A 23902-nucleotide genomic window follows, 5' to 3' on the forward strand; every position below is an offset into this window, starting at 1 on the left:
TCGGAAGGTAAGACCTCATTATGGATCGGTTCTTGAGGGTGAAACGTCGCCGAGAGCTTTATCTGGCGAAGACGGGCAGAGTACCACGACCTGCGCATCGCGCCACCCTCTATGGGAGCGCGCGGCCGAATAAATACCACGTGACCTCCGAGTAGGGACCAAGCCAGCCGGTAGGTGCCGCTAAAACTCACCCCCTGAGCAGCGTTTCACGCGCTTCGGCTGTGCCTGCAAGCGACCTGCGCTGGCGGCGCGTAGTTCCGCGGAACAGTTTGCGAAGCCATTATTTGGCATGAAAGATGGTTGCGGCAAGGTAAAGCCGCAGGCCAGTGAAATGAGAGTGGCAGTGTTGAGGGAAAGAGCTCCGGAGCTGAGGGGCGGCGGCGGCGGGAGGTCAGCCGCCGTCGTGCTTTCGACGGACGCGACTGCGACGACACTCGCCTTTCCTGCTCTTTAACCGCGTTCTCACTCTTTTTACTTGGCGGGCGATAGCAGCACAGTTGGAGCAAATTGGCAGTCTCCCTTCTCGACTCCCGTGCACGTTCATTCCTCCGTGTTACGTATTTGACGGGCAGGCTGTCCAGTGCAATATTAGATGAATACGCGAGCTCGGCCTCTGTCCCCTTGTTTTTTGTCATGCGCTTAAGCTTTTGAACTCAAACTTTAGTGATGATTCTTTTTAAAGGGCGAGATTGTCAACTTTAATGCAAGCAATATTTGTGGAAATTTTCAGGGTGAGCTAAGCAGCGAGTGTTCTGTTCATGCAGATTTAACAAATGATTCCAAAAGCATGTGCTGTGAAAAAAAAAGTGCCAGTGGTGCTTTATTGCGCCATCACAGAAATAAGTTCTATACTTTAGGTACTTTTCGAGAGCAAGGTTTTTTGTTCAACAATTTTCTTTTTTCATTGCGCTCAGTCAGCTGGCCAGTGAAGTTAGTGAGAAAGGGCCTCATAAATTTGTGACACACGAGCTTCACAAGCCTCATTCTATGGGCCACACTGTCATCCATGGCGCACTGAAAAAGCGGATTTTTTGCAGCTGACGGCAGCACCACAGCTGTGAACCGTTTTAGTGGCTGCGGTCCTTTCACGAGCTCGGCAGCTACTCTACAAGCTGCATTCTCTAGAATTGTGACGAAACCCACAAAAGCAAGGGTAGGGTAGGAGAGCCCTCCTCTATCGATGCCAGCTATCAGGGCTGTTGTCGTTGAGGTAGATGATGGAGCACGCAGCTTGCCAAGGCACCCTGAGCACTCAATGTTGTCTTGTATAGCTCTTACAAGAAAGCCAGCAATCAATGCCAGTGTGCTTGACTTCAGGCTCTGTTGCGGAGGGACTGGAAATGAGGGATGCAGTAAGAAAAAGCAATGACAACCTTGGAGTATTTCAGTGCTGTTACAACATATTCACCACAATTATATAACATTTTGAAGACAATGAACTGATTAGTGATTTTGTTTACTTACTGGTGCCTGCTACAGAGCCCTTACAATCTGGCCCATGGTAAAGTGAATTAAGTAAAAAAAAAACATGCAAATTGCTTTCCAAAAAAAGCTACTGACAGCGCACTATGCACTTTCTAGGGCTCGAACAAAATCATGTTAACATGCAGTTCCTTGGAAGTTATTTCTGATTTACATTGATTAGAATACACTGCATACTTGGGTAGCGTTCCAGAGCAGCCAGGTGAGTGAGCAGAAGCTTTCGGAGATCCTTTCTTGGAGTAGCCTTGCATTCAGTTTCAAGAGGCAGATTCGGTGCTGCCCCTAATGAGCCCACCACGCTTCCAACATTGCCACTGGCCGAGGAGTGAATTATCCCAGTGACCAGGATTTTTTGTAGAGCTGACAAAGCCGTGTATGCGTCAGTTTGGTCGTTGCTCCCATTAAGTTGCCTAATTGTGGAAAACAACGACTCCACATCGTCACTGGAAAACTTGCCAGTAAGAACAAAATGGAAGCCTGACTGCAAGAGATGTTTGTGCACAGAACAGTAGACATCGTTGTCACATTCAGCGCTTCGTACGTCTCTGCCGTTAGAAATTCCATCTTGTGGCTGGTGCCATCCTTCCACGAAGCAAAGTACTGCAAGCATTCTGACTCCAGCCACGAAAGCCTACAAAGTAAACAAACAAACACAAATGCATGAACACACCTCATGAAAAAGACAGCAGAGCTCTCATTGCAATATATATTTACAAAATAAAGAAAATAGTTTCAAAAATGATAAACGAGCATCACTTTGCACTACTTTTCACATGGGCTTCACGTGCAAGATAAGACTTCTAAAAATTAAGCATTTATCAATCACTACATACCTCTCATCCTCTGCACTGTAGAACGGCATCCTCCAGGCATCCCTGCTCATTATGTGGAACGTGGTGCTCTTGACATTGTGGAGGGCAAAGGTACACAGTCTCCATGAATTCTACAGTGGGCAGGCACTTATCAAATCCAGGAGCACCAAGGCGATGCCCATGCTGGTGAAGGAATCTGAGGACTGATGTGACCTTAAAGAAAGAAAAATATTGTGAGCATAATCACTTTGGCCCAACGCTTAATCACAAGCTACCACTGCGTATATTTGAGTGACACAAGTGATTTATTTCTTGTGCAAGGTGCATAAGAGTGTTGCAAGCATTTATGAAGGCTGGAGCAATATAATGTTCACAAAAACAAAGTGATCAATGCACATTTTACCTGTGGTGAGAAAATGTCAACGGCTCTACTGACGTTCATTTTTTCGAAATTGCTGGGCCACAGATGTTTTTTTGTCAGGCATCGTACCAGCCTGAAAGCACCTTGCTGTTCTTCTATCTCGTACAGCAACCTACACAAAAGTAAAGTGTTAGCAAATTGCAACAAATGTTCAAGAACAAGAGAGTTTTGTGTAACCTTAAATAATCTGGCAGGATCAGTTTTCCTTCATTCCTGAAGATCCTCTTTGTATCCAAAAACTGCGACCTGATGTTTTTGAGGATATGGCAGAAGTCAAATGATAGATACAACCGCTGACTTGAATCAAGAGGGTGCCTAGAAGAGATGTTTAAAAAACAGGAGTTAAGTTTGAACATGCATCGAATGTTTTTTTATACGCACCTACAACAGAGGATGTAGTCCTCAAATATTGAGAGTAAAATGTACATTACATGGGATGTTAAATGATCACACTCACGTGATGACAGGTCGGATAGGGCCATCCGACAAGCTTGCAAAAAATTTGCAGTTGGCTTGGTGGTTGTCCGCAACAAGTCGCACCACTTGAAATCCTGCATCTTCGACTGATTTCATTACTTTGAGCGCAAGAATTTCAAGTTGCTCCCCAGTTAGGGCCTTGGTAAAATAATACCCGACTGGTAGCCTGCAAAAAAAAAATGCAATTGCCAGATATTTGCTACCCTTTAGTACTTTCGAGACGTTAAAGCTCTCAGACCAATTACCTGCCAATCTAAGAACACAGCTGAAAGTTTTATATACCTGTAATGAGTGGCCAGTCCAACAAACACAAAGCAAAGAAGGTGGGTCGCCAGTTCATCTTGAAAGCCAAAATCGGCTTCCACGCCACCCATGTTCACCAGGCCATGAACAGCATCCGACAGCTTGTGATATGTGGTGGCTTTCTTCAGCGACATTTCATCCATAATCAGCGAGCCACACCCTGCCTGCAGAGATTAACATATAAACTTAACTAACCCTTACAGGTACTAGCAGAAATGTTTTACCTCTTCAGAGTGCTGCCTTGCTTCCATGTGGAGTCGCTGCTTGATCAGTGATGAGACCACCTCTCCCGTGCACGCACCTGTATATCGCTTCAACGTTGATCTGCAAGGCAGGGCCAACACACCAGTCTCTCTGAGGAGTTGGTAGCACGATGGTGATTTAGCGTGCCAAAGCACACAGTTACGTATGGTCTCCTCACGCCAGCGACCCTTTGCCACACATAAAAAAGCCAGCTGTTCTTGTAGGAATAGGCCCTTTTCGTCATTTTGTTCCACTTTCTCCTGGAAGTGTTTAAAATTTGTTAAGAGCAAGTTTCGTATCAAACGCTAAGTATCATCAATATGGTAATGGACACTATACCTGGAAGACTACGAGGTTCGTTTTTTTCAACACTGCCACTGTCCTCCTCTTCTCTTTTTTCAGCAAGGCAATTTCCTGCAGCAGCTCCACATTTTTTTTTCCAAGCCTTCTGCATTTTCTGGTCAGGGTTGCAACCTGCCTAAAAAGCTTTGCAATTCTTGCAACTGATAACCTACTTTGTGTTGCACTTAAGCAATGGAGCTGACTTCAAACTATTTGCTGGCGGCTCTTTTGGAAGAAGCACCACAGCAGGAAACGAAGGAAGGCCAGAGGAGGCTTCTTGCGTGGGCTCCGATGAAAGTGATGGTAGCTCCAGCACAGCTTGTGGTGAAGCTGTTTTCACAGGATCAGAGCTACCAGGCTCCTGAATAGGCAGTGGCTCCCTGCTCCCTTCAGGTCTCGTAGGTTCCTGAGCATCGGGTTAACCCACTTCAAACTCGTTATGAGGCATACACCTGCTTTGCCTGCAATACAGTCATTAAACGAATTTTATTACATAAATTCAGATACACCAATATATTTAAGCATAGAATTTAAAACCAGCGTGCATTACTTATGCTGAAATACGATTACTACAAAAAATGGTGAAAAGAAGGGAATATACCTGCTTTTCTTCGCACGAGGAAGCTTGCTTGGGGAAGAAGCTGGAGCAGCACATTTACGGTTCAGCGGGCGCCGCAGATGTTTTTCTGGCGGTTGCAGATATGCCGGGAATTCCGGAAAAACTGTAGGTACGGCATCTGCCTTTAGCCTCCGTATCTTGAGGTTTCCTCTGTAGTCGTCCTGCTTAAAATGCAGGCTGCATACTCTGCTCCGGTCTTTTGGTATCCAGGGCTGTTTCCCTGGCCCTGAAATGCAAGGAGTGCCATTACAGAAATGCACTTACCGGGCATTACTGAACGCAACGAAAACTCGACTAACACAGCATCAGCTGATGATCGCAAGCCCTTTCGTTCTAATGATCTTGCTATCACAGCCAAGGCCATCGCCCGAAATGCTCGAGCAAGCGATATTTTAAGCACGTTTAAAATCAGGTGCAGCTTCATAGCTTACCTTCGGCTTGCCGCGAGATGTTCTTCAGCCACTGACTCCGTATCTCCGTCATAGGAAACTCGTGAAAGGAGATCCCTGTTGGCGTTCGTCCGCTCGACTTGCAGAGCGGCACACAACAGTACACCATACTGCGTGAATATGTCGCAAACGCGGAGGCATTCGCTGCCACCCACAGGCACACGGCACGCCAAAGCTTCTTCCAGTAAAGTGGCAACCTGCCTACTGAAAAAGAATTCTTCGGCACCCAGCTTAGCGGCCACTCAGCACGTAAATCGAGGGTCCACACGTGGTAGGTCGCAGTGCTCTGCAGCCGGTCGCCATCTCGTCGGTTTCGTCGTGGGGGTGAGTTACAGCGCCACTCTCAGCGGTGGCGGCTTAGAGAACTAAAAAATACAGCACAAGCAAAAGCAAAACTGCGGCGCTGGGGCGGCGTTGCACGCGCAGGTCGCCCAATATACAGTAGGTCGTGCAGCGTACGGTGTTTGCAGCAAGTCGCAGAAGACGCAGAGGCGGCAGCATGCTGTGAGACATTCCCCCATTTACAATCCGACAATCCATCACGTTTAGCAAGTGTCGGAAACGATAGATTTGCACCGCTCGGGGACTGCTTAGGGCAAGCATATGCAGCAGTGAATTCTTTTGAATCCTCTGTCGTGGCAGCTGAGACACAGTGTTCGAGTGGAGATGAAGCTGAGTCAGATGGAAGTGACTTGCACGGCCAAAACGCTGGTCCTGTGGAGCCTGATGAACATGACTTGGTTGATGTTCCCGACAATATTGAGTGTCCAGAGGGGATAAGGAGCCAGTTGAGGGCTTGGGCTGTGAAGCATCATATCAGGAGAGCGGCAGTTAATTCACTGCTTGACATTCTTAGGCCGCACTTCACTGATCTTCCTAAGACACAGTATGCTCTAGTGCCCACTCGACAAAGCGTGCCACTTGAACAACTCGGCAGTGGTGAGTACGTTCATTTTTGAGAGAGGCTTATTGCGTGCATTGGACATGTGGCATTCGTGGCAGTCCAAACATCAATAATTTGTCGGACCCTGGGTATGTGTCGATTAAATCGGGTGTCCTTCTGCATGGTATAATACTGATTACCTCCTACCAATTCCTGACACTGCTACTTGTTTTGTGCAAAGCTGTGTGTAACAGAAAAAAAGGGTGACTGAGATACAACGAAAGGATAACAGCTTATGTCTAAAAGCAAACAGGAAAAAATATATGTGTGAAGAATGGGGTCATGTCATGAGTTAGTTTTGAGGGCAAAATCTAACAATCACTGTGGACACTGTTCTAGTCAATCAGCGCAGCGCTTATTAGCCATGTACTGTGCTTCTGTATAATGCATGTGCTTCACATCAGCTGTAGATAGCAACATGTGGCAAACATTTTTCCTTGCTTGTTTTCTACTATTTCATGTTATATTTTTGTGCAGTTTGCCCAACTAGTTAGAGTTCAGCCTTACGTGAATATGGAAAGACTAGGTCACAGCATTTTTACATCTTTGCTGTTTTTTATTTTTTGTTTCAAATTATTTTCAGCTGTGCAGACTACCGTCATTAAACGGTCACAAGGTGTACAGACATACTGTTTTTAAATGCCGCGGGCTTCGTCACCAGTCACACTGTGCCGTGACGTCCACTGAGACATCTGACGAGGAAGGTGATGGGAGACAGAGGAGTGACGCTACCTACAGGCAGAAGGACTGAAGTTCAGTCTTGAGCCAACTACAGTGGCTCATGAGCTCCTGGCTCTGAACAGGCGAGTGGCTGGGAAGGCACCGCCGGAGGATCGTGAGCGATGCCTGCTGGAAGAAGTGGACGCGCTGGCTAGGACGGCTCCCAGGAGAGCCGGCGGATATGGGTCTACGGTCAACAAAGTGGTGAATTACTTCAAAGAGAACGACATTCGTTTGCTGCAAGCCGACAAGGAAGGTGGTTTTGTGGTGGTGCCAAAGGGGGTTTATAATGAAAAAGCCTGTTGTGCTGTTGAGAAGAACTTTAAACTGTCAGAACTCAAGCCCGTGAAGGCCAAGTCAAGAGCCGTCGCCCTCTGCAATGAATTGGAACTGCAAAGGTTAGCAAAGTCTGTAAGTGACTGCAAGGGCAAAAGTCTTCGCATGTTTTTTACAGCTAAGACCCACAAAGAGGATGTACCGTTCCGTTGCATTGTAAGCGAACAAGGATCTTGGCAACGCCTTGTGAGTCAGTTCCTCTTGAAGCATCTTAACCAGATTGGGGTCACTGATCCTTTCGCAACAAAAAACTCTTTGGATATCATTGAATTTCTTAAAGATGAGCAGCAAATAGGGTATTTCTTTTCTGTTGATGCGAAAGATCTTTTCTATTCCATTCCCCATACGGAATTGTTCAAAGCCGTACAAGCATGCATTGAGGAAAGTGGGGTTACGTCCTTTCAAAACACAGCTGCTGTGTCACTAGATAATTTTATGACTTGTTAGAATTTTACCTTAATGCTGCAGTGGTAGAGTTCGAGAGTGGTTTGTTTATACAGAAGAAAGGAATTTGTATTGGTTCCTCTCTTGCGCTGGTTCTGAGCAATATATACTTTTCAGTGATTGATCAAAGTGTGAATCAGCAGTTAGATAAAGATAAGGTATTGAAGGTTTTCAGGTACGTCGGATGATTTTTAATCCTTGTAATTAAACAGGACACACAGCCCTACTTAGGCACAGTTAACGAGATTTTAAGAATTTTTAGTAAGAACGGAGAAGGATTGGAATTTACACACTAGCAACCGGAAATTGACAAATTACAGTTTTTTGACCTGGAACTTTCCATAACCAGTGAGAGGATGTGCTGGATGTACCACCCTCGTGCCCAGAAGGGATTCTTGTCTTATAAATCGGCGCACTGTAAGACTGTGAAGCGAGCCATTGCCATGTCAGGTTTGAAGGCCGCCATTGCGAAGTCCTGTTGCCATACCATGGAAACGAGCTTCCAGTTTCAGATGGTAAGGCGTCAGGATGCAGGCTTCCCACAGTCTGTCCAGACAAGTGTGGTGGAGTCCCTTCTTCATAGGATAAAACGCGTGAAACGAAAGCAGCCTAAGCTTGTTGAGGAAAGAATTAAGCCAGAAGTGGTTCCCTACTCTCACCGCGTTGCCCATAATCTAAAAAAAGTTGCATCTAAATTTAAGGTTCCAATAGTATTCTCCGCTCCCTGTAAGCTAGCCTCGTTGTGTCCTCGTCTCAACTCGGAAAAAAGAGGAGAAAAATCCTGTGGAACCAGACATACCCGTAGGTACGTGGAATGCAGTGAAAGGGTTGTATATCAGATCCCACTCACATGTGGAAAAGTGTATGTTGGAGAAACGGGGCGTTGCCTAAATAAAAGGTTGAGGGAGCATGAACGTTCGATGGGGACAGGAAGAGGTTCGAATCTGCCTCTTCATTGCAAGGACTGTGAATAAAACTGCTGTCGGCCCATTCTGAAAAAACCGTTGTTTTTGGTAGAAGCCATGATCGAGTGTCCCGTGAATTAAAAGAAGCTTTTTTGATCAGAAAAAAGGGCACAAATGCTGTTAGCGATGCATCTATTTTCTTGTACAAAACTGACGAATAGTTTTTAGAAAGGTTTTCCTGAGTACGAGCATGTGTACAGGTGTTTTTTCCCCTCAATGTAATCTGAAGTGTTCAGCGCACAGGCCTTTTTATCAGGGTTTTCTTGCTTCACGGGGTTTCTTTTACTGCATTTTTTATGTTTTTTATACAATATCGTTTTGTTATCATCCTGTTGGATTCCATTCAGTCATGTTTCTTTGGCCCTATACACCACGTGTCATGCTTTTAATGTTCTTTCGCCACTTTTTATCGTTTTTAGCTACGTCGTGTTTCTAGTCTTTGTGTTTTTTATCGCTGTTATGACCCTTTACATCATTCTGACATTTGCTGCATCTGATAGGTGGTGTGACGGTGTGCCTATATATTGCGTGTTTCTTTCCAATAAAGGATCAGTTGTCAGTAGCGCGTTGTCCTGTCCACCTTTCTTGTGAGTGTCTTGTGTTTTGCGCTAACTTTTGTACGAAGAATAATGCACCGACTAGCCCAGCAACAAGTGTTACTTGAGTCTTTACAGTCTATCAAATTACAGCAACCTAAGGTATAGCCAAATAGAGATAATGTCGTACAGCACTGATATAACTTACTGTTTCAGAGATGTCTATATTGAAGAATCTCTCCCCTTCACGAAGAAAGAAAGTTCATATTTGCATCTGCTTCAGGCGAACTTTTCTTGAAGTGCCCATGCTGAAAATGCACTTATGTCGACAAAGCCGTAAGTGGCACTTACTGCACGTCGAACGCATTTGTTGCAACAGCCATGCTTGTAGTCGGGCAAATCAGTTGATGAACTAAAGAAAAGCAGCTAGAAACTTACTGCTGCCAGCAGCAGCGCTTTTTTCGGGCTGCAGCATTGCTCTGTTCCTTCAAGCATTGAAAAGCATCAGTATAATATGTGGCAGCTACCTCCCATACTTTCCTGTTTATAAACGCTATCTCATGCCAGAAATCACGAAGGTACGTGGAATCATACTCATGTTTTTTATGCTAGTTGAAGTCTGAGTTGTATTGGGCAGTATGTTTTTTTTTTCGGATGCAGGTGTGGACGAAGCATCGAAGTGACTTGCAGCCGCAGGTTCTGCATAAAACTGAGAGCCATCATTCTGAACAAGGTCCTCCTAAAAGAGATCCTGAAGCTGTCTGCCTCTGTGCAGACCTTTGCTGCCAAGTGCTTTCACAGCACTATTATTTGGTTCGCCCCAATACATATTTTCCACTACTCAAGCATGGCTGCTGGGTAATCAAGTGTAGACTATGTAATTTTCTCTCACTTTTTGGGCATTTACTTGCTAAATGGTTTTCTTTAATTTTTTTTAACTGCTCTGCACTACAATGAGAATGGCTCACTAAGCCAAGCAGCTACCAAGGATGGGCCCAAAAGATGGATCGTTGGTCAGATACCCAAAAGCGAAAAAACAAAGCCAAAAAAGCTGCCATTGTTGCACCGGTGAAGACAAACTGCTCATATGGTACTTGTCATCTTCCATACACCTGCAGCATCGCTTAGTTATAGTAGTTATTCCTCCATCCTTGGCAGGCTACATTGATGAACGCCTGGAAAATGCTTCCAACCTTTGTGAAAACAGCAGCTCTTACAAGCGAGCGATGCAAACAAGCCAGTGTGGAAGTGTCACCACATCTGAGTGCCACGTTCGAGTATGCTGACAAACTCTCCTGTGTGGCTGCACACACAAGCCTTTTCAATGTTTACACAAACTATGTCGATCTGCCGGGGTGATTCATCATGCGCTTGCTAAATGTATCATGTACAGTACATACATATATTTAGTTTGAGGTTGATTTATGAAATAATATTCAAGGGCTCTGATTAAGGACTGGTTTTATTGGCAATGCAATATGACCACGTCCCAAAGTAAGACACTCTTGCAGACCTCCTATTACTAAGTAACGAAAAAACATGAGACAACAAATGTCTGGCAATAAAAGAAATATGCATGAATAAATACACTACAAAAGGAAGACAATTAACGGTAAACAACAAGTTAAAACGGTTACACAAAGCCTAAAACACAATGTAAACAAATTTGCTATGTCAAGGAATGAACAACTAATGTGGTCTCAATTTACATCAGGTAATGAGTAGCTCAAGTGTACCAAATGGAAAAAACATAAGTGCTGCAAACAAATGTTGTTTTACTGTAGTTTTAAATGATGGTGGGTAGTGCTGAAACAACAAATTTCAAGTTTATATGCTTTTGAATAATACCATCTGCTTGCTGTAGTTAGTTGCCAGTTCAGGTAAAAATATATAATTGTCCGAAATGCACATTTTTAATACGCTATGCAGGCTACAGCGGGGTCTGCCTCATTTGTTTACACAAGAGACTACATTCCTAAGAGAGAAAGTTAATTTGTTTGCCTTTTTATAGTTGTTTTGTTTGTTTGTCAAAATAGCCTCTGCGATTCTCTGTTGCTGGTGGAAAGCATGTCTAAAGCAGTGCACAATGCGGCTTAGAAGCATGACCCTGTTGACCCTGTTCCCTCTTCCAAGCCTGCAGTGTATCCACCGTGTGAACTGAACTGCCTGTGGAGAGTATACCTTTACTGCCTGAAAAATAAAGCTACAATTTGTGTAATCTTCTATTCCTGGTGGCATGGCCTATAATAAATAGCAGTGTTTGCAGCATTCGTGGTTCCCTCGGCTGTATCATTGGTACTTACTCATGCAGTTCCCACTGACCAAGGCTGAATGGGCAATAGGATTCCTATTTCAGGTACTCGAGGTGCAGTACGCCGTGACTGAGACTACAGCTGTAACAAAGGATGTTTCTTGATGCATGCAGAGTTCTCAGCAGTGGTTTGTACATGTGGCTGTTATTTACAGAATTTTTCTTTTTTTTTATTTGCTCCTTCTTTATTTTACTCGTTATTTGCGAGTAAAAAATGTGCACATATGTATGCAAAAGGTCAGAATGAATTGTGTGGAACCTATCAGTTTGCAAATTTTAATGCTCAAATAAAAAATATGATGCCTGCAGTGAATTAGAAATTTATTTATTAATCCGGCAAGCAATGCAGTTCTGTTCAGTGCAGGCCCGCCGTGGTGGCTCAGTGGTTACGGTGCTCGGCTGCTGGCCCAAAGGACATGGGTTTGATCCTGGTTGCGGCAGCCGAATTTCGATGGAGGCGAAATTCTAGATGCCCGTGTACTGCGCGATGTCAGTGCACGTTAAAGAACCCCAGGTGGTCGAAATTTCCGAAGCCCTTCACTATGGCGTCCCTCATAGCCTGAATCGCTTTGGGACGTTAAACCTTAATAAGCCAATAAGCCAAGCCTTTTCAGTGCAGTAGGGCATCAAATAGTAGAGGGCAGGCCAGGTTTGAAATTGAATTAGCTTTGAGTATGTGTGAGCGCAGGAATGGGTGGATATCTGGCGGAGTTTGGGCTAGGGAGTCTTCTTTGGCGTCGATCACACAGTCGCCATTCACTCTAACCGATCTTGTTCAGCACTGAAAAATTGCTTACACCTGCTGTTCACTACAGAGAGAGAATGTGGTTCTGGAGGGAACGGAAATATGCTTGGCGCATGCTGTTTGCAGTGCGAAGTGGCATCATCACAACTACGCGAGGCATTGGCCAAGCTGGGAGGTAGGAGAGGGGGATTAAAAGAAGATTAGGGTAAACACATGGATGCCTTTGAGAGGAAGATGCGGGAGAGTGCAGAGCATGCAGCATATTTTGGACGTGACTTCAGCCATGCGCCTATGGACCTAGCCATGGACCATGGACCTTGTTCTGGGTAGGTCGGGCATTCCTTCGGACTCTGATTTAAAAAAGACGGAACCTATGTGGTGCTGATTTCTGGATGCAGCCGCGGATGATTTATTTTGGACGAAGTCTGAATTGTTCGAAATTTCCCCGCTGTAACGGCATACTAGTACTTCTAGCACTGCGGCCATGGCCATTGCCACGAAAAACATGGAAAGATCTTCTCGATAGGTGTGTTTTCGCGAATAAATTTAGTTGTTAGTTAGCACTTGTCCCGTTTTCTTTCTAGTCTGCTGTTTTTCGCACTGCTTGTGCATAACAGTAGCGAAAGACTGTCCTCAATTTTTTGTTGGTGATAAATAACATTGCATTTTGTGTCGCAGCATGCCAGAATTCAGCGCATACAGTGCATGTGCTGTATGTGGAGAACTTGATCTCAGCATTATATGCAACGTTAATACTGTACACAAACGCACATGGCAGGTTACTTATCATCGTATTCGTTAGACGAGGTATTTACTGAAAAGTGAGACGTGAGCATGGTATTGGGCAGTTCCTCCTCACAAGTACCACAACGCAAGAAGCACACGCGAGGCCTCTGTACTCTCACCGCTTGGTCTCGTCCTCTAACAGAATTCAAGATTCTAGGGCCTTGGACAAAACCATCACAAGGAAAGTGATGAGAGCGGCGGTCCTGAGGTTCTTAAAGGACTCAGGGTTGTCTTCCCGTCTATTGACTTTAAGTGTGTGCCTCTGTCCCCTTGTCATATTGGTCGATGGAAACTTGGAAAACTCATTTCGTTGCCGGTCATTTTTCTTTTTTTCCCCTTTTGTTCCCCTCCCCACATGTAGGGTAGCCTGCTGGCATCGCCTGGTTATCCTCCATTCCTTTCCGTCCTTGTTTCTCTCTTGTGTCTGTGCCTGCAGATGAATATAGTCTTCTATAGTACCTGAGGGACAGGTTTTTGTCACTTGCTTTCACCTATGCACTGCTCTCTGCGCATGCGCAGCGTTGCTACAGCGACGGATACGCGGTTATAGGTGCGTCGCCTGCTTCGCTTGCGTCTCGGCCCCGAAGCCGTTCGCAGGGCTGGCATGCGTCGCTGCACGTTTAAGTCACCTGCTGGAGCATTCTGCTTGAGCAGCGCTGGTGACAAGTGGAGTCATTTGCTTCCACGACGGCGTTAAATGAATACGCACGTGAGGGTTGCCGGATCGCATGACATACGACTTTGCAAACATAACAGTGACGGACGTCTACTCAAAGTCATCCCCGCTTCTCGGTGCACGCATTTTACTTTTCATTTGCATTTCTTTGCGGAGGGCAAGCACTCCCTTCTAGCACGGCGCGGTGCATAGCAGAAGCTTTGCAAAATAAATAATCGGTACTGCCTGTGGATTTGGCGCTGTTATAAGAGTAATGCGAATGGCTGTGTCGCACAGATTTATCCGTAGCGGCCACGTTTTAACCCTGGCGAAACGTAAAATGCACCCGTGTGTTAGCTGCCGATTGGCATTGGATTTCGATATGCCTTGGCTGACGCTAAGCTGATCGGCAAAGTGACACGCTAAACCACGGACTAGCGGTTCGAGGCTGCGCTGACTGTGCTGCAAGCCACGCACTCCGTGCTGGCATTTGATACCTTCAAAGATGTTTGCGATGCATGCCGTATCAACTGACTCGACGACGCAACCACTATGTGATGAGACATGCAGCCGTGACAATTCACATGCACGACTATTTTAAACTATTAGAACTATTAGTGCTCCTGTCTAGAACAGCGTAGCCATATGAGGCCGCATCGCCGCGAGAAGCAGACGACGCGCCTCTCTCCGAACGATGCGCATGCGCAGAGAACAGTGGGAGGGAGAGGGTGATGAAAACGCCGCCGCCCGGGCGGCGCGACGTGTAGACTCCCAGTGCAACTGGTTTTAGTCCGTTTGAAACTGCGAAATAATACTACAAAACTCGCACAGGGTGTTTTGATTTTACGCATTGCGATCAGTGCCACCTGTCCTGTCGGGTGTAAACGTATAGCTACAAAAGGCGCATGGAGGCGTATTGGTCGCTACCTCAGCCGTGGCCATGTGTTTGAGCGCTCGCCTCGGCTTCGGGAGGTCGGGGGTTCGATCCCCGCGGCCGCCGGTCCACCCAGCCGGTCAAACCAATGGGAACAGGCGGTCCCCCGGCCATAGCGCTCGGCCTTCCAGGGGTGCACCGCTTGGGAAAGGTAGCCTGTGCCTCAAAATCCCGTCGAACGTGTGGGCAAGGTACGACTGAAGTGGTGGAACCCCACAGTCGGAGCACAACTCAGCTTGCAGACACCTCAGCTGCAGGAAGACTCCAGGACTCGAGGAATGATGTGTTCGCAGACAAACCTGGGAGAGGTTGTACAGATGTGCCGTAGCACGTACACCCCTGGAGGCCCCTCCGAGGAGGAAGGATTACGCAGCGGTATTCGCTCACTACCGCGTGCAGCTCACGCGGCTTCCGCGGCTCATAGGCGGGTGTGCATGACGGGTAGCACACCATTGCTAAAGGCACCTTTTTTTTTCTTTTTGCGGTGCTCGGTGTCGTAGTAGATCAGACTATGCCGAACTGTACCGCAGAAAAGAAGAAGAAGAAGAAAAAAAAAAACCTCCATAGCTTCCAAGTATATCAAGGATACACGAAGGTATGAGCGCGCAGCTTAGGCCCCTTTTTTGCAATGTCTTGCCACATTAAAGTGTGTGGCGTTTTATTCAAGGCAAAATGGCTTCGTCGGCTTCTCGGGAAAGTAGAAGACTGAGATAACTGCACACACACGACGTTCGCCGTTCTCCCTGACGCTGTTTTAAAGCCATGCAAAAGAGCTACATCACCCTCATCTAGTCTACCCTTGTGGAGAAAAAAAAAAGAGTTCAGTGTTGTGAATTGTTTTCCAGCCAGCTGCCGTTCAAAAGTGGACCCTGTGTGTGATTATGTGACATGTGAGAGTCGATGCGGTAGGTTTCCTCGGATGAGAAGTCGTGCTCTCACCTGTTGCTTCTTCGAGGTGGAGCAGATAGAGAAGGCATAGATTTCGTTTTCACTCCGGCTTTCTCTCTTTTTTTTTATGCGAAGCATACTAAAATAGCCCAACCCAGCTCCTCGAGCGCGGCGGTGCCGTTACCATTGACCTTTCGTGACCTCCATGTCATACCACGTGATGCGTGACGTCACAGCAGATGAAAAGCGGGGGCCCAACTCGCGCTGTCGCGCGAGGCGTCGTGACCAAGGATGACCACGTGGTGCGTGACGTCACAGCAGATGAGAAACGGGGGCCCAGCTCCCGCCGTCGCGCGAGGCTCCGCGACCAAGGCGGACCACGTGATGCGTGACGTAACGACATAGGAGAAACGGGGCCCCAGCTCGCGCCGTCGCGCGAGGCGTCGCGACCAATGTGTTTCCTGCTTCTGCCGCTAGGTGCGCTGTAGAGAACCCGTGATGCTGGAGCGGTGGTATACAAGGGGGTGCGCCTGCCTCTGCTAGGCGTACACAGAATAGAGATGCCTCCTGGAGACAGGGCTGCTCGTTGGAATGAGAAGCAAAAGTTGCGGCGTGCTACAGAGACTGATGAAGAGCGTGAAGAACGTCTATAGTCGGATACAACTTAAGTCTGCAGTGAAGCTCCGCCCACATTCAGCCTCCGCGCACAGAATTCCTCCACGACGAAAAAGTAGTCCGCTGGTTAAATGTTTCTTGTTACGTAAACAAGAAGCTTATCACAAGAAAAAAATTATGAGCTCTAGGATTTCCACACGTGGATTGTTTGATATAGTCAAGCATTAAAAGGCTGGTTTCGTTTACAGTTGCGGTTGGCCAGCGGAGTAAGACAGGACGCCGCGGACCGCGGCCCAGTGTTAGCAACTGCTGTTTTTTTAAGTTGTATCCTACCATAGCCAAGCGGCGTGCTCGATATGCAACTCGGCGACAATATGCTTCGCATCTGACTAGGCTTAACCTAAGCTAAGCCTCAGCCATTTTTGAGTTGAGCATTAATTCACTAACGCATAGTACGACTCGCTGGTTTTGTCGCACCGTGAAGAATTCCGATATGGATACACGGACAGCGAAGAGGCGAAGAGGCACACAGACGCATTTGTGTGCGGATTTGCCTCTCTGCCGTCTTCGCATCTGTAATGAACCCACTATCCTGACAAGTTCTGTTTTCGCACGGTATATCTTGCGCTGCCTCGTCGTTCTGTTGGGCAATGCTTTCAAAGTCAGCTTTGTTTTGTTGTTCAGGGCATGTATGGCGGTTGGGCTCCTAAAGTTCCTCAATGAAACAAAAGTAGCGAAAAGCTTTGGACTTTCCGACACTCCTCCTCTAATGGCGCGCCGCCGGAGAATCGGGCCTCCCATTGGTCGAGGGGCTGTAGTTACGTTTAGCGCGCGCTTTTCGGCTCCGGAGGAGTCGCGCTTCATTTTCGTTCTGTGCAACAGTTTTGGCGGGAAGCGTTTTTTTTTTCATCTTTGACGGCGTCTACGTGTTGCGGCGATGCCGAGCTTCTGTTGCGCGTATAGATGCAACAGCCGAAGTGGCAGTGGCAAAAGATTTTTTGTAATTATTTCCAGAAAAAGCAACGCGGCTCGCCGAATGGTTTGTCAGCACAGGATCGGACAGGCTAACTTCGATATGTTGTCGATCCGCGTCTTTGTTAGATAAGTGGTCGTTTTTCAGTTGTCAGTCGTGTTTTTTCGGATGATTTGGTGTGAAGCGCCAGCGGCTGCAGTCTTTATTCGCACTAAATGCCGTTTGGCATGATTTTAAATAGATTCGTTCGCTAGCGATTACGAAAGCCGTGCTGAAGTGCAGGTTTAATGTTGCTCGCATTGTGCGGCGTGTCGGCTTGGTTTCAGTCGGACTCGTTCGCATGTTGTTTGAGCCCCGCCGCTTACGTTGTTCGCTATGCAGGTTCAGGCTTGATGTTGCGGGCATTGCTTGCCGTATTTGTGTTGCTGCAGCTGGACTCCTGGGCTCACGAACTCGATACTAAATGGGCGGTACTCGCGGTTTGAGCCTACGCTGCTCATGCTGCTCGCGGTGCAGGTCTAGTTTTCATGTTGAACGCATCGCTAGACGAATTTGTTTTGTTACAGTTGCATTCCTTCGCTCACGAACTCGACACCAAGGTGTGGTACTTGCTGTTGAAGCTCCTGCTGCTCATGCTGCTTGCGATTAAGGTCTAGCTTTCATGTTGCGCGCATTGCTGAACGTATTTTTCAAGCAGGGTTCTAAACCGAAATCGGGCGTTACTGTGCCTAGGCACATTAACGCACCTGTCGCTTGAATACTCGATATCTGCGTGGATAATACTGGAGAATGCTGGCAAGGGCCTCTGTAAAACATAGTTTCAGACATTTTGGGTTGAGGCCGTCGTCGCTGCCGCGAATTCCTGCGAAAATCACGCTGCGTGGAGCTATGTAACGTGGATAGGTGGTGTCAAATGAATCACTAACGCAGGGGCGCGCGCAATGATCCAGACCATTTCCAAAGTTGGACATTGGAAAAGCTCCTCATGGCTTTTAATGCGGAGTGGTGACGTGTTAACACTTGTGTATTCTTTTTTTAGTTATGAAAGGTGACGCTCTATATTTTTTTTCGTGCCTTGTATCTCCGACGCCACAATCTCAATGCGGCCGAATCGAAAGCAGAAAATGCAACAAAAATCATGCGGGCGCGGTCCGCTGCGCACCAAAGCGCGAGCGACGAGAAATCCACTCGTCGATTGATGGGCCGCGAACTCGCTTGCGCGCGCCACTTCCAACGTGTGCTTCGCAGTCAAAGCGATCGAAGAACAAGAAGTTTCTATAAAGCAATCCAACGTTGGTCTGGGAAGTTATTACAGTAACTGATTTTTCAATCTCTCATTTCATCATGCCATTTTGACCGAAGCCAAGTCACAAAACGCAACACAAAGTTCATTTGGGCGCGCGGGCTGCCGGGCGCCAAAAGGCGACGGTTGAGAGCGTCTGCTAGCTGCCACCGGCCTAGGTGCCGCCACCGTCGGCGCCCGGGAGCATAGGGTTTCTTACTATTACCATAGTCCTTCAATGCTTTTTGCTATTACCTAGAGGGAAAGCTGGCAGCCCGTCTATGGGAGTTTGCATGGCGACCCCTCGAGACCACTTCAGCTACAGAGGCTACTTCAGCCACCGTGGGCGCTCAAAGCATCATGGGGCGGTGAGCTACTTGTTGCGGAACTGCAACTTTTGGCCAAAAAATAATAGAAAAATAAAGCTGTTTGATAACTACAAACGTCCTAATATTCAATATCTTGTCTAATGATTGCAATAAACGAGCAGCAAAGCGTTTAAGTGCAAAGTTTGCCCAAAATAAGAGACGACTCGCTCTCCTATTGGCCCAGTAATGAACACTATAAAAACTAATCTTTCGTAATTAACGGGCGCACTTTTAAAAGTAAATATGTTTAAAAAAAAATGTTGTTGCTTAAACCCTATAAGAGGTTTCTTAATGGCATTTCAGAAAAGTGAAACCTTTTATTGGCGTCGTGTGTCTAAGCGTTTTCACTACTATGGGTTTTGCACACTGCGTTCGCGCGAAAGTCGTCTGCGCACACACGAACAACGTTTTCGGAATGAAACGTCTTAGTAGTGCCACTCTGTGTTCCCGAAAAACTACGACTGTTCCGCAACAAGTAGCTCACCGCCCCATGATGCTTTGAGCGTCCATGGTGGCTGAAGTACAGCGCCGCCAGCTATCCCTCTAGGTAATAGTAAGAAACTCTATGCCCGGGAGAAGCCAAGAGAAGGAACGCTGGCATAGGAGGAGGACGGACGGACGGACGGATCGATCGATCGATCGATCGATAGATAGATAGATAGATAGATAGATAGATAGATAGATAGATGGATGGATGGATAGATAGATAGATAGATAGATAGATAGATAGATAGATAGATAGATAGATAGATAGATAGATAGATAGATAGATAGATAGATAGATAGATAGATAGATAGATAGATAGATAGATAGATAGATAGATGGATGGATGGATGGATGGATGGATCGATAGATAGATAGATGGATCGATAGATAGATGGATCGATAGATAGATCGATAGATAGATAGATCGATAGATAGATAGATGGATCGATAGATAGATAGATCGATAGATAGATAGACAGACAGACAGATAGATATAGATAGATAGATAGATAGATAGATAGATAGATAGATAGATAGATAGATAGATAGATAGATAGATAGATAGATAGATAGATAGATAGATAGATAGATAGATAGATAGATAGATAGATACATACATACATACTTGAGGCCGTACCCTTTGTAACGGGCGGGCACCACTAAAGTGGGCTATCGCCATCTGCAGGTAAAGGAAAGAACTGAGAGAAAGCTATTTTTTAGTATTTTCGCCAGAGGGCAGCACCAGTCCTTTGCCACGTCCGAAGTGTGGGCTGTGGGTGTAGGCGAGGCTGCGAGGCTTTTGTTGCTTTTGGTGGACCGTGCTAAAGAAAGCGGATACTACCGTGGAGTGGTGTGCAGCAGGCTAGCGAACGAGCGGAGGGCGGAAGTTAACTCGAGTGGCGCTACTGCTTTTGACAAAAGCGCCATCTCCCGACAGAAAAACAAACACTGGGGGTATCCGCGTTGGCGCGCGCCCTTTCAGCCGCGCTCGCTTCCGTGCACGTGCCGGGCTTTCGCGCCGCGTCAGTATGTGTCGGTGGCTCAGCTTGACAGATATTTCAGAAAAGCAAACTTGAATAAAGGTGAAAAGCTAATTTCGCATGTATACTCTGTGGAGCAGAGTATTGACCACGATGAAGCCCGGCTAAGTGGGAAATGCACATCGCAAGTGAGCGACCACATCGTGTACGTCGAGGTAAGTCTGTCATTTTGTTATATGCTCGAACTACCGATAAATGACTCGCAATGAATAGGGCAATGAATGACTCGCACTCGATCCATCTGTGCTGGCGAATACGAGGCAGAGGCTTTAGTCGCTGGTTGGGAAATTCACTGACGCTTGCGAGGTTGGCTGAATTAAAGCACTGCGAAACTCGGCTTACTGCCGCCTCATTTTTTTTATTCAGTTCTCATACGTGCCTACGAGTTTTGTGGACTAATCTTCATTAAACCTGCGGCGTGAACGCGTAGTTAGCTGCGAGTGATACCCAGCCACGGGTGTCGTGCGCGCGACGCAAGCGCGGAAATGTACAGAGGCCTTAGTTTTATTCACGACGAAACCATTAAGCAAAAATAAAACTCAGTCTGTGTGCGTGAGTGCGCGCGCGCCTTTGAAAAATCGGGCTCGATTCTAACTCAATATGATTTTTAACGGAAAGCAATGCGTGTGATAGGACGGCTGATCAGATGGTGATAGAGAGTGATATAAGATAATAAGACAGTGCAGGCAGTAGCAGAGCATTTGCGAACAGTAATGCAACGAAACATGAATGACGAGATGGAGACGTGGCCCTAGCAAAATTGAGCAATGTTCTTGGCGCATCCAGGTCACCCAAAATCTGACGTTGCCTTTCATATAAAATTAATTTTATGGTCTAGCATGCCTGGCTGGTTTGAGGAATACCCAGGCAATTTATTTCTCTCATAGTTGTCGTGGTCAAGCGAGGAGAGGCGGAACCTCGTTGTTCAAGGAGGGAGATGCACATGTAAAGCTGGCATCACAGCTCATTGCAAGCATTCAGCTGCTATGTGCCTCTATGCAAACTACAATGAAGAGAAATCGTGCACCAGCCAGCCCCAGAAATGGGGAAAGCCGAGCGACAAACGAAAGAGGCGCTTAGAACAAGACGTTTCGGACCTCTTCTCCTGTGAGTAGAATCCGCTGCTTTATTATATGCTTGAACACTGCAGCCTGAAAATATGCTTTCTGGCCAATTACTTTAGCTTATCTTTTTTATTTCTGTGCATTCAACACGCCACCCTTAATAGCTGCTGTTTACATTTATTGAGTATACCATTAACTTGTTTATTTTTTTTTCGTCCTTCATAACAGGCCAGGACACTAGCACTCAAGAAGGAAAGCCTCATGACCCAAATATTATATTTACCTATCCGGATATAGTGTGCCCACTAAAACAAATATTGGAAATAGAGAAAACAAGTGCTGAGGATATGATTTGTGAGGAAGTACTCAATGATATTGTTCAACAAGTGACGACGAAATTGGAGAAAGAAACCCTAGAGGATTTACTTCAGCCAATGAAGCACAGACCAGTGTACAGATACCTAGAGGTTCTTGAAAACGAAAGAACCCAAATGAGAAATTTCGCCAGCGAAATGGATGACAAGACGGCTCTGATTTGTGCAGAAAAAGTGGTACTTAAAGAGAACCCATGTGACCTATGCCTTCACACAATGGGCCAGGCAAACTGCTCACGGTATGTAATGAAAATTCAGCAAATGGTAGCAAGCACAACACAGAATGAATGAAATCATGTTCATAATACTTATAATTTGCAGATGGCATGAACAGCGTCACGTCCGCATAAGCAGCACTAAAGCACATGTCATCAGGACAAAAAAGAATGATAACGGATTGCAGAAAGCAGCTGAACAATTATGCAAGAAATCATCTTACACAAGTGCTGCAATGCATTACGGTATGCTTTCCAGCAGCATACCACTTCATTTAAAAGAAAAACATGCTGTGCTTTGTCATCAAATCACATCACTGTGCTTCCTGTGCCACAGCAAGATTGAATTCTGTCCTATGCTCATAATAATAAAGTCTAAGACGCAAAATTGTTTTTTCAGGTATCAAGACAGAAGCAATTGCACGAGATGAGCTCCAACAAAAGCTTAGTATTTGCATTGTACAAGTAAGTTTGCTTGCTGTTTTGCCTTCCATGAGTCTCTCTTTGTACGTCAAGTCTTCTCTTCCTTGGCTCTTTCAAATAAATCAATAATTAATCCCATTCGTTATTTTCAGACAGGACTCATCGTGCTTCCAGAGCAACCATGGCTTTGCTGCAGCCCAGATGGTATAGCCAAAATTGATGACGAAACGGTGGTCATTGAGATTAAGTGCACATATAAGTTCAGAGATGAACCTTTCATCCTGTATGAAGAAAGGCGCAGCCTACTGCCTTACTTAGTTTTCAGTGGGGATGAGATTGTATTGAAAACCACACATAGCTACTACAGTCAAATCCAAGTGCAAATGTATATAATGAACCTTCACAAGGCCATTCTGTATGTTTACAGTCCTAAACATTCAGTGATAGTAAAAGTAAACCGGGATGAGGCCTTTCTGTGGAATCTGATTCCAAAGATGGAGTAGTTTTATTTTAAGTTCTTAATTCAGTTGTTGTTCTAGGCCTCAATACTTTATTTCTTTAGCTGGTTCAAGACGCTTTGTTCAAGTTATTTTAGATTATATAACCACCATTTTTATCATGTACATGCCGAATTCTGTATTAATTTGAACACCTATGCATTTTTATTCCAGGAATATCCAGTAATTAACCATATTTAAGAATTTTGTGTTCAGGAGTTATGTATTTAAAATGTGTTACATTATGTGATATTTATTGCCATGAAGCAAGTCTGGCTATAACAGGTGCCTTTTGAAAGGACGTGCCGTGTTAATTTAGAACACCTGGAGATTTTAAGTGTTTGAGCATGAATTTTTGTTGTAATGGTAGCTTTTTCATTTGTTAGCCCTAGTGTCCCCTAGTCATAGCATAGAAAAATTTGCCAGATAAAGCTCTAACATAATTTATCCATAATAAAATTGCATTTCAATAAAAAAGCAGAGTAATGCATGAAATAAATTTTTAACAAAGCACTAGCAAAACTGAAAAATGTAAGTTATCAATAATATACCACTGAAAGTAGCATGCAAAGACCACATGACCAATTAGGGGAAGTGTCAAGCATTGGTTTGCAAGAGTTTTATGTCCAAAGAACAACAGTCACAAGCTTTAACTACACTAAATTTCAGTGCATTGTTTTGCATTTTCATTGTACATCAGGCTGACAGCCCAGATGTGTCGCACTGTTCAGGCTAGCCAGACGTCTAAGTTTAAGATGTCTCATTTAAGTTTAGTCGGGTGTAGCTCATGTTCAATAAATAAGAGTTCTGTAATATGAAGTCATCATCATCATCAGCCTTACTACACCCACTGCAGGGCAAAGGCCTCTCCCATGTCTCTCCAGTTAACCCTGTCCTTTGCCAGCTGCATCCACCCTTTGCCTGCAAACTTCTAAATGTCATCTAATTATCTGCCACCCCCCACTACGGTTTACTTCCCTTGGAATTCATGTTGTTACCATCAGTGACCACCGGTTACCCTTTCTTCACATTACATGTCCTGCCCATGCCTGTTCTTGATTTCAACTAGAACGTCATTAACTGAAGTTTGTCAGGTTACCCACTCTGCACGCTTCCTATCTCTTAACATTACACCTACGATGAGGTGATATGA

General features: G+C 45.7%; 1 protein-coding gene and 1 pseudogene across 1 annotated transcript in view; both read left to right on the plus strand.

Moving 5' to 3' along the window:
- LOC149348342 (uncharacterized) overlaps positions 1-23902 on the plus strand; it is a 358890-nt gene that overhangs the window by 85063 nt on the left and 249925 nt on the right. The window lies entirely within an intron of this gene.
- Positions 22066-22791, plus strand: LOC149348348 (uncharacterized; annotated as a pseudogene).

The sequence above is a fragment of the Amblyomma mixtum genome, chromosome 4 (genome assembly GCF_055824585.1).
Source record: "Amblyomma mixtum isolate Tamu chromosome 4, ASM5582458v1, whole genome shotgun sequence".
NCBI lineage: Eukaryota > Metazoa > Arthropoda > Arachnida > Ixodida > Ixodidae > Amblyomma > Amblyomma mixtum.